This window comes from Manis javanica, chromosome 16 (assembly GCF_040802235.1).
Source record: "Manis javanica isolate MJ-LG chromosome 16, MJ_LKY, whole genome shotgun sequence".
NCBI lineage: Eukaryota > Metazoa > Chordata > Mammalia > Pholidota > Manidae > Manis > Manis javanica.
The window spans coordinates 60,815,972-60,826,030 of record NC_133171.1 but is presented as its reverse complement, the minus strand read 5'-3'; the positions used below and the strand labels follow the sequence as shown (position 1 = coordinate 60,826,030).

General features: G+C 41.7%; 1 long non-coding RNA gene across 1 annotated transcript; it reads right to left on the bottom strand.

The window, feature by feature from the left end:
- Positions 1-4,268: 4,268 nt before the first annotated feature.
- Positions 4,269-9,598, bottom strand: LOC140846684 (uncharacterized). The gene is made up of 2 exons (XR_012126056.1): positions 6,289-9,598; positions 4,269-5,326 (listed from the first exon to the last, which is right to left on the bottom strand). It is a non-coding gene; the product is annotated as an uncharacterized lncRNA (long non-coding RNA).
- Positions 9,599-10,059: the final 461 nt, after the last annotated feature.

The window sequence follows — 10,059 nt, the reverse complement described above, 5'->3', positions numbered from 1 at the left end:
CCAGGGTAAATGGAATAGACAATTGGACTAAAGCATAAGTCCCAGTCCAGGTGGGTGGCAACGAGTGGTGCAGATTTCTCATTCCACAGTACCACCAAACATCCACTCAGGGGATGCATAATTTCAAGAAGTTGCCCTCTTTAGAGATATTTAGGACGTGGGTACAGTCAGTATGTTCCCCACAGGAGTTGTGAAACCTTTCCCTTGCCTAGAGAGGCATGAGGAGTGATTCATCTTCCCTATGGAAAAAGAGGGGATTGCCCTCGGGTCTGACTTCTTTAGTGCATGAAGGAGTAAAGACAAGCCCTTGCAAGTCTCATTTCCCCAAGCATCCTTGTCCTGACACAGGGCCAACATGCAGTTTATCCCAGTGGGGTTTGTGTCCCAGCTGTGAGGGAACAGGACCTCCTACACCTATGGCCATCTAGCAGCACATACGTAACAATTGCTTTTATTCAAAGCGAGTACTGAAAATTTAACCCACTCTACCCAGGCATTGGTGTCTCCATAACCTATCTCTGTTTCAAGAGTCTGTTTTAGATCTTTGATCTCTGTTATAGTAACTAGTCTAGGGTCATTATGGGGAAGCTCTGGCTCATTATTTCCCTCAGGACTGGGGGTGGCCGCTATGGGTGAAGTCTTGTCTTCTATTAAATTAAGACCAAACCTTCCCACAGGATCTACTCCAATGACATCTGCACCAAGTCCGTGAACACGAGGAGCAATTACAGGGTCTGAGTCTAAGTCTTGAAGTTTATGTATAGTTAATAAGAGAGGGTTACACTGTCTGTCCTGGCAATTATCAGGAGGAATTCCTTTAGTTAAGTGGAGCTGTCTTTTCAAAGGTTTTTCTGCTGCATGAGGGGCCGTCCATCCTTGAAACTGGGTAGACCACCAAATATTGCTCCATCCTGGACATGGGGGCCCACTTGCCTTTTGTATTCTATTAACATCTGTCCATTCAGGACAGAGATACTTATTATCTCCAGAAAGCTGTCTTTGGTCATTTAGGTCACCACAAGAGGGAACCTGACAAGCATCAAACCAAATGGTTTGGGGGCTTGATGTTTTAGTAATACTGATTACCAGTTTGACAAGATACCCAGGTGCTCCTTCCCATTCTAGGGCTCCCTGCGACTTGCCTGTGAAATACAGAGTTAAAAGAACCTAGGTTCTTTTAAGTTTTAGCCTTAAGGGTTGGTTAGCCACCTGGGACACCTGCCAATTGTCTGTTTTGTCCCCAGATCCCTCAGTCAGTTTCTTGACTCTGGTGTAATGAGTCCAGCCCTTTTCAGCTATCCTCACTGCAGTCTCTGTGATCAGGAGCCTTCCCAGCTGGGCTGGAGTCGATCTTTCCAGGATTTTACTAACACCAGGTCTCTAGGCTGGAAGCAGTGAGGGAAGAAATCAAGCGGGGGAGTCTGGGTGAGGAGTCCTTTCAGCCTGAGAAAAGATAAGGTAGAAGACATGGCCAGCACATATTCCCTTAGATATTGATCTTTTGTTTTCATAGAGGGCAAGTTTCTTGCCCTTCCCAGATATGGTAGCCCTATAATAATTCATAAGGAGAAAGTTCTAAATCCTTTCAGGGAGCAGTTCTAATCCTTAGGAGTGTGATAGGAAGACACTTAGCCCAAGGCAACTTGGTTTCTAATATTAATTTGGTTTAATGCTTCTTAAGAGTCTGATTCATTCTTTCTACCTTTCCAAAGGATAGTGGGTGCCAAGGAGCATGAAAATCCCACTAGACCTGGAGTGCCACCATTATTCCCTCTAGTACTTTTGAGGAAAAATGACTCCCATTATCTGAATCAACATTTTCTATTAACCCAAACCTAGGAATTACTTGCTCTAAAAGTACTTTCATCACTGTTCCTACCATTGCAGTTGTTAATGAGTGGGCCTCCACCCATCCAGTGAGATGGTCAACAGTCAATACTAAATATTTAAGCTTTCCCAGTTGCAGCATGTCAGTAAAGTCAATCTGGATACTTTGGAATGGCCTTATTCCTGGGAGTCTCCCTCCAGATAGACTTTCTGATACTCTTCTTAATTCTTTGGCACATTATGCAACTCCTACAAACCTGTTTAGTAATGGTGTAAATACTGTTATGGAAAATACTGAAAAAAAACCTGGACTGGATCACTGATGGAATAACCAAGTGGCACTTGGAGGTCTTGGAATGTTGGGGCTTTATTTCACACCCATGGGCTCAGAGGGGAGTAATCTCCCAAAAAGTCTGAGCCTCAAACAAAGGCAAAGGGAGAATATATATCTTTCTGCTTCCGTATCTATAACATTCCTTTGTGCACAGGAAGTGAGCAGGCAAGGGGGAGGGAGTTTAGGGAGTGAACCTTGGGAACCGGTGCTCCGCAGAGCAGGAAACCAAGAGATTTTTTGTTGTTGTTTGTGTTGATGAGTGGGGGAGACAGAGGGAAGTCCCCTGGGCTAGACTGCTGTCCTCATAAACCTTACCCTATCACTTCCCCCTCTGATGGCCCTTTAAACACTTAGTGCTTTTATCACTGATCCTGCCATTGGTTTATGACAGGGTCATAGTGGCTCCACATATACATGAGCTGTATGGAGGCAACGCATTACTTGATAAAGTTAAGGAGCCAGTTAAATATGCAGGGTCCCACTAATAGCTTAAGGAACAGCAGAATTGCTGGCCCATCAAGGCCAGTTAGAAGAGTTGTTAGCCATGGATTTCATTCAAACTATCTCTGGAACCAATATTTTTTTTTATTTTCTAATATTTTATTCTTACATTTGATGTTTTCTTTTACTTTGGCTAGAGAGCTCTTAACTATGCAAGACTTATTTGCATGAAAACAACCATCTTTTTCAAGGGTGGAGAAGATAGGTTATGGAGACACTTAAGCTTCCCTGTGACATGAACAGGAGGTCTAGTCTTCTATGATTTTGTAACACTACTTCAGCCAGGGAATCAATTTGATTTTGCAGCTGAATCTTGGTTGCTTTGAGCTGGTCTAAATTTTTATTAACTTCCTCTGTTAGGGCAGGAAGCCCTACGTCTCCTTTCATTAGAGCCACTGTGCCTACTGTAGCTGATCCGGCTACACAGAACTCAGTTAGAGCAGGGATCAGCAAAGGGGCAGCCTGTTTCACCTAGGAAATCTCACTGGGGGAAAGGAGGTAGCTCCTTTCAGACTCATTATGCACTTTGTAACTTTCGCCCAGTTAAACATTACAGAGAGGTACTTTGGAAATGCAGGGTGAGACTTGGGTCCAGCTAGGAGAGACAGGTAAGCACAGTAAAACAACTTAATGATTACCCAATAGACAATAGAAAGTGCAACTTTTTCAGGAATAGTCCAGTCCAGGGGTGCAACAGCAGAGAGTCTAATGCTTAGAATAAAAGACACCACTATGACAAGAGCCAGGATCCACGGCACACAGGTGTCCATTAATCAGAGGGCAATCAATGGATGTGGAGGCAGAGAGGATTCTGGAAGTCTGGCTGGGCTTTTTACTGATATGCTTCTTCATCAGGATGATGGGCCCTTTTCACTCTGGAATGATGGACCCACGGAGTGATGCCTGCAACCTTGAGGGCAGTAGGAGTAGTTAGAACAACAATGTGGGAGCCAGTCCACTGAGGTTTGAGGGGGTCCTTTTTCTGATCTCTAACCCAGACTGAGTCTCCAGCCTGGAAGGAATTTACTGGGGTTCCTAGAGAGATCGGGGCCCTTTCTATGGTGTTAGCTGTGTTAGGGTGTCTCCCAAGGCTTAGACCTGATCTCTTGTTCCTTTATCTCCTATTTGGTGTAGGTGTTGGATTCCCCTGAGGAAGGCGCCGCCCCAAATCACTCACCAAAGACGTTTCTTGATGCAACAAGCAAGAGGAATTTATTCGGAAGCCAACTAGTTGGGGTCCAAGTCAGCCTGTCGCAGCAGGTCTCAACGAGGACCCCGAGCACACTAAGGCAGAAGGTTTTATAGCATTTTCAAAAGGGGTAAAATTTTCTATAATTACAATACAGGGTTTTTTTCTATAGGCTCATAAATCTTTTGCTGGCGCCACATCCTGGGGTCTGATTAGATGAGATCACCTACGGAATGTCTAGGGTGGTTCTAGTAAGATAAGCTAGGCGTGTATGATTAACTGATTTACGGTTAGCTAACTAAAGGTCACTACAATTGACACAGGCTAACTAACTTGTTTTTCAAGATTCTAATGATTTTCCTTCTTTTGGGTTAGGGGGTGGTATTTAGGCCTTAAGATGGCTGTACTTATGCTAACTTTTGATTCTTCAGATCCTACATTTCCCCACTTCTCTTTTTGGGGCATTCCAATCATGGAATGTTTGTATCTTCTTGTGAGTTGAGTGAGTGGTATTGTTGCTTCAACATTAGTACATGAACAGCACTCACTCTTTCTCTAACAAAAGTTATCAACCGGTTTAATATGCAGGGTCTCAAAGTTAGGAGCAACACAAGGATGAGTAGGGGCCTAGCCAGAGTGGATATCAGGGTTGTAAACCACGGGGACCTAGTGAACTAAGATTCAAACAGTCCTTGGCCTGCTTCTCGCTCTCTCTTCCTCTGATCTAGCCTTTCTCTAAGTTTTGACATTGAATCTCTTACTATCCCGGAATGATCTGCATAAAAGCAGCATTCTTCTCTTAAAGCTGCACACAGTCCTCCTCCTTTTAGGAACAGCAGATCTAGCCCTCGTCTATTCTGTAAGACTACCTCAGAGAGGGAAGTTAGAGATTCTTCAAGTTTTGTAATGGATTGCTCTATTGTTTTTAGGTCTTCATCAATAGCAGTCCTTAGTCCTTCATAATGCTGGTTCCCTTGAACAATAGCGGCTGCTCCCGTTCCCACTCCGGCTGCAACTCCTATCCCTAACAACACGGCTAAGGTCAGCGAGACTGGCTCTCTTTTATATCTATGCCTAGGTTCAAATTCAGTTACGAATGAGAGATCATCATGATACATTAACCTGGGTACTAGCTGAACCATGATACAGAAATCACGGGAGGAGTTGAAGGCAGAAGTAGAGACACATGGGGTCACTCCAGTGTTACAAGCCCACTATCCCTCGGGAGGAGGGATTAAATACCTGTTTTTACCAGGGAAGGCTATGGGTATGGTCTCATTCTTTCTTCTACAGATAGAGACTCTAGCTGCTGCTAGGGAAAAGGGGCGATGACCGCTCTGGCTGCTTCGTGCTGAGAAGGGGGCGCAGTAAAGGGTGCAGCTAGGTCTCCATCACTGGTCAGTTGAGAGGGCTTCAGAAGGCTGGCGCTTCTATTCTGGGTTTCATTTTTATTACTATTTGCAGTTTTGTGGCTTCTAGGCAAGATAAAACAAATTGTGTTATTAGGTTATGTAGCAACATCTGGAGTTGGATTTTTTATTCTGGAAGGAGGCTGCATTATTGAAACGATACTTCTCTCTAAAAATCACTCTCATTTTTACTAGAAGTAACTAGGTTAAGAAAATAATTAACAGCTGGCTTGATTATTTGCACAGGTGCAGCAAGAAGAGCAATTGATTACACAGGCTCTTTTAAATATGTTTTGCTGGAACTTTTTGTAAGGAATTTCAGATTGAACTTTTAAAGGCCTCTTGAGGCCAGACAGCCAAGCCAGACTTGCCATCAGGCTTTGCCTGCAGTACCTGTAGATTTGGATGAATTCTTCTCTTCTCGAGGTCTCTGCACCTGCCAGGAAGTGACCTTCTTTACTCACCTGGTAAGGCTGCTGGGAACTCTGTAAGCAAGGTACCAGGCCAGTTCTTCTAAGGGGCTTTGTTGGCTTTATAAAGTCAATCTTAGTTCTTTAAAGTTGTTCACATCTGAGTTTATACACATGTCTCTCAGGTACGACATTCCAGTCAAAGCCCTGGTAGTATAACCAGTGTTCTTAAGTAGTCTTCTCACAAGGAAAGCAGATTCTTATTGAACTCGTGCAAATAAACATACTGCCATGGAATACAAAAACAGTCACTGAAAGTTTTTAAACTCTGGAGGGATCAAGTAGAGAGAAGGATGTTTCAATTCTGCTCATAAAGATAGTCATTTACTAAACTGTTGTCAGTTTAAGAGAACAAGGTTAAAACACTTTACCAGCAACATTTGAAACAAAAAGACAAAAAATCATTTTCTTTAGTTTATGTAATCTTATGTAACTAATACCTGTTCTGCTGAAATCTAGTTCTTTACCAGTTTAGGGATAATACTATAAATGACAAAAGACTTACAAATGACAAAAGACTTACAAATGACAATGGTTAAAGATATGATGAGAGCTTACTGTAAAACAGTTGACATAAGGAAATTCTGATATTTCTGTAATACAAAACATTCAGTAACAAAGTTTAGCATCATTCTCTTTGACAGTGCTTTCTTGGTAAATAAATATATATATATCAGATAAATAAGCCAAATTAGTCAAATACTTTGTCTAGTGAGAAAAAATTCCTCTGACATGTTCCAGGGGCCCTCTGGAAAATATCAGAGTTAACTAGAGGTAAAAGCACCTTTTTGCATTTCATTTTTTTAGAACTATCATTACACATTTATTGTCTATATACTCAGCACAGTAAACGAGATATCTTAAAAAGTGGGGCAGCAGGGGAGACTGCTGCTGTCAATTTTTAAAGACAACATACAGAAAGTCAAACTAATTCTAGGTTACTAAGCATTCTTGAGAGAATGGTAGCAGATGGTAGATTCTTCTGCTTTCATCTTCAGGAGGGGAAAAAAGCTACAATAAGAATTCATATTTAGCTGAAAGAACTGTCTAAACTCAAGGCAGAGTATAATATTACCAGGCATACAAAAGACCTGTTAGAGATACATACAAAGAATGAATATGGCTATAGTCAAATTCAACTTAAAAGTTTAAGCAGAATCTCAAATTTAAATGTCTCTTTCTTTCACACAGATATTCAGATATGACCAGAAATATGCTTTGAGATGAAAGAGATCAGGCATTTTACTTTTTCATTTAGGGACTGAGAAATGATGACCTTTGGCTTACAATCAATAGCTTACAAACAGTGAAAATAATAAGAACATAACTCAGCATAAGTGTCTAAGACCAGATACAAAAAACAGAGAAAGTGCTTAAGTTTACAGGTCTTCCCTGAAAGCTTCAAGAATGTTTTTTTTTAAAACATACAGCATATAAATTAAACAAGAAGACCTGGTGGTTCTCAAAAAATCTATTACAACTTTTTTCAAAAGTGGTCACACGTTCGTCTATCTAAACCTTCACAGTGAAACCTGTTTTTCTGGGAGAAACATAATCTTGTCCAGATTCTACAGTTTAATAAATTTTGGTTTGTTAACTAAGTGCATTTAATCAGCTGAAAAAAGCTTTGTTACTATTCTGCTTAGGAATTCAATTTTTCAGGCCATGCAATCATTTTTAATAACAAAATATTTCAAAGGCAAATAAAGGTTATACAGTTGTTAACAAACTTTAGCTTTTAGTCCTTTTAACATTACGATTTCATGGCAACTCACTGAGACTTTAAGCATGAGAAACTGCTGTGATCTTTCAACATTAAGAGCAGACTAACAGTTAAAGAAAACTGTTTAACTGGAAACGAGATTTTAATTTTGCTGTGCACTTGATATCAAGACTCACTTGCTTTAATTTCACTAGGCATGACTATATCTGTAAGAATATAGTAATTTATTCTTCATTTGCCCCATGGTCCCAAGCACATAAGCCGGTGAGAATTATGCCTGGGCTTGCCTGCGGCTTGACTGGGTTTATCTCACTTTATTTCTAAACATCCTAACCCTCCCCCCAAAGCAACAGGCTGAGCGGATCTTCTACAACAAAAGGCACCACGCTGTTTTCTCTCTTTGTCTCTCTTTAAATAAATAGCTGTACTTTAGAACAAAGTTACTTTCTTTTATCACAAAACACGTTCTTTAGCATGCAGAAGAGTTTTCATTTTTTATACTTTTTCTTATTAAAACATACATCTTTTAGCATAGAGAAATGTTTTTCTTTATTACTTTAAGTGGTTTTAATTAGAACTTAAAACCATTAGAAACTTTAACTTCTAGTGAACACTGAGAAGCAGGACACTGCAAACTGTCAAACTAACATTTTCTAGACCAACAAACTCACGAACACATTCTACAATTTCTGCAACCATGAGCTTCACAGCACAATCTCCCAGCAAACACAGAGCACATCTTCTCAACTTAACAAAACTCTAAGGCTTTAAGTTACTACAAAGATTCTCAGGCTGCAGGTAGGCATACACACTGCAACACACAATTTAAAAGGTGTTCACTTGCCACACTTATCCAGTTCACCTACCTGCAACAACTATGCTAGCCTACTCACAAGACCCCCACTGAACACTAGACAAAGCCAAGCTTCTAAGCATTCTATTCTTAAAAGATTTAGCAGATAACATGACTCAAATGACTCTAGGTAAACTCAGGCAGCGGACAACTACCAGGACATGCCCGCCTCAGGCAAACTCAAATTAGCATTAATGCTTAACACTTTTTTACCAGGTTTTCTGGAAGTTTTAGAACACTCAATTTTCACAAGCGCTTGTCTTTAAATCAATTTCATTAATACCATCCGGAGGTAGAAAGATATATTCATTTACACACTTAGGGGGTTGTCTGAGTCTGTCCCCTTGTCAGTATAACAATTATTAGGCACATGAAAGACACAAAAAACAGAGACACACACAGATTAGACACACAGCGGCCGCTTTTTGTTTTTTCTCAGATTTTCAAACAGAAACCGAAAGGAATCAGAGGGTTGATATTCCTGGCACCTGAAAATCAACCCTATCTCATCAGATTCACCTTGCCGGAAAAACAGACGGGAGGCTACCAGGCGTCCCTGGCCTCCCAACCTCCCCGAGGCGTCCCCCAGGGTTGCAGCCTGCGGTGCTCCTAGTACGTCTACCGACCGCAGTCTCGACCCCTTTACGGGATCGGGACAGCTGCCAGACAGTGGGTACCCCCTTTCAGAATTCTGACCGGTCTCACTGAAAAACAGAAAACAGAACACAGACAAACCAAGGCGCCACTAATCTTACCTCTTCCTCCAAGAGCGACTTTGGGAGTGAAGCGGGGTGAGCGCATGATCCCGGACGAGCCCCCAAATGTTGGATTCCCCTGAGGAAGGCGCCGCCCCAAATCACTCACCAAAGACGTTTCTTGATGCAACAAGCAAGAGGAATTTATTCGGAAGCCAACTAGTTGGGGTCCAAGTCAGCCTGTCGCAGCAGGTCTCAACGAGGACCCCGAGCACACTAAGGCAGAAGGTTTTATAGCATTTTCAAAAGGGGTAAAATTTTCTATAATTACAATACAGGGTTTTTTTCTATAGGCTCATAAATCTTTTGCTGGCGCCACATCCTGGGGTCTGATTAGATGAGATCACCTACGGAATGTCTAGGGTGGTTCTAGTAAGATAAGCTAGGCGTGTATGATTAACTGATTTACGGTTAGCTAACTAAAGGTCACTACAATTGACACAGGCTAACTAACTTGTTTTTCAAGATTCTAATGATTTTCCTTCTTTTGGGTTAGGGGGTGGTATTTAGGCCTTAAGATGGCTGTACTTATGCTAACTTTTGATTCTTCAGATCCTACATAGGTTCCCTGGGATGCTTCCTAGACATGGGGGAGAGCATCCATACATTAATTCAAAAGGGGAAAAACCTTGAGTTCCAGGTGTGCAGTGAACATGCAGGAAAGCCAGAGGCAGTAAGTCTGGCCATGGGAGGCCAGTTTCCTGGGCAAAACTTAGCTAGGGTTCCTTTGAGGGTGTGATTCATTCGCTCTACTTTCCCTGAACTTTGTGGCCTGTACACAGTGTGAAGTTTCCAGGTAATGTTGAGGGATTTAATTAAGATTTGCACTACATCTGCTACAAAGGCAGGCCTATTCTCGTTGTGGATTGTAGACAGAAAGCCAAACCGGGGCACAATTTCTCTCAGGAGGACTTTGGCTACCTCCTGGCTCCATTCTGTTCTAGTTGGGAATTACTTCGACCATATTAATATGTACACACTATTACTAGGAGGTATCT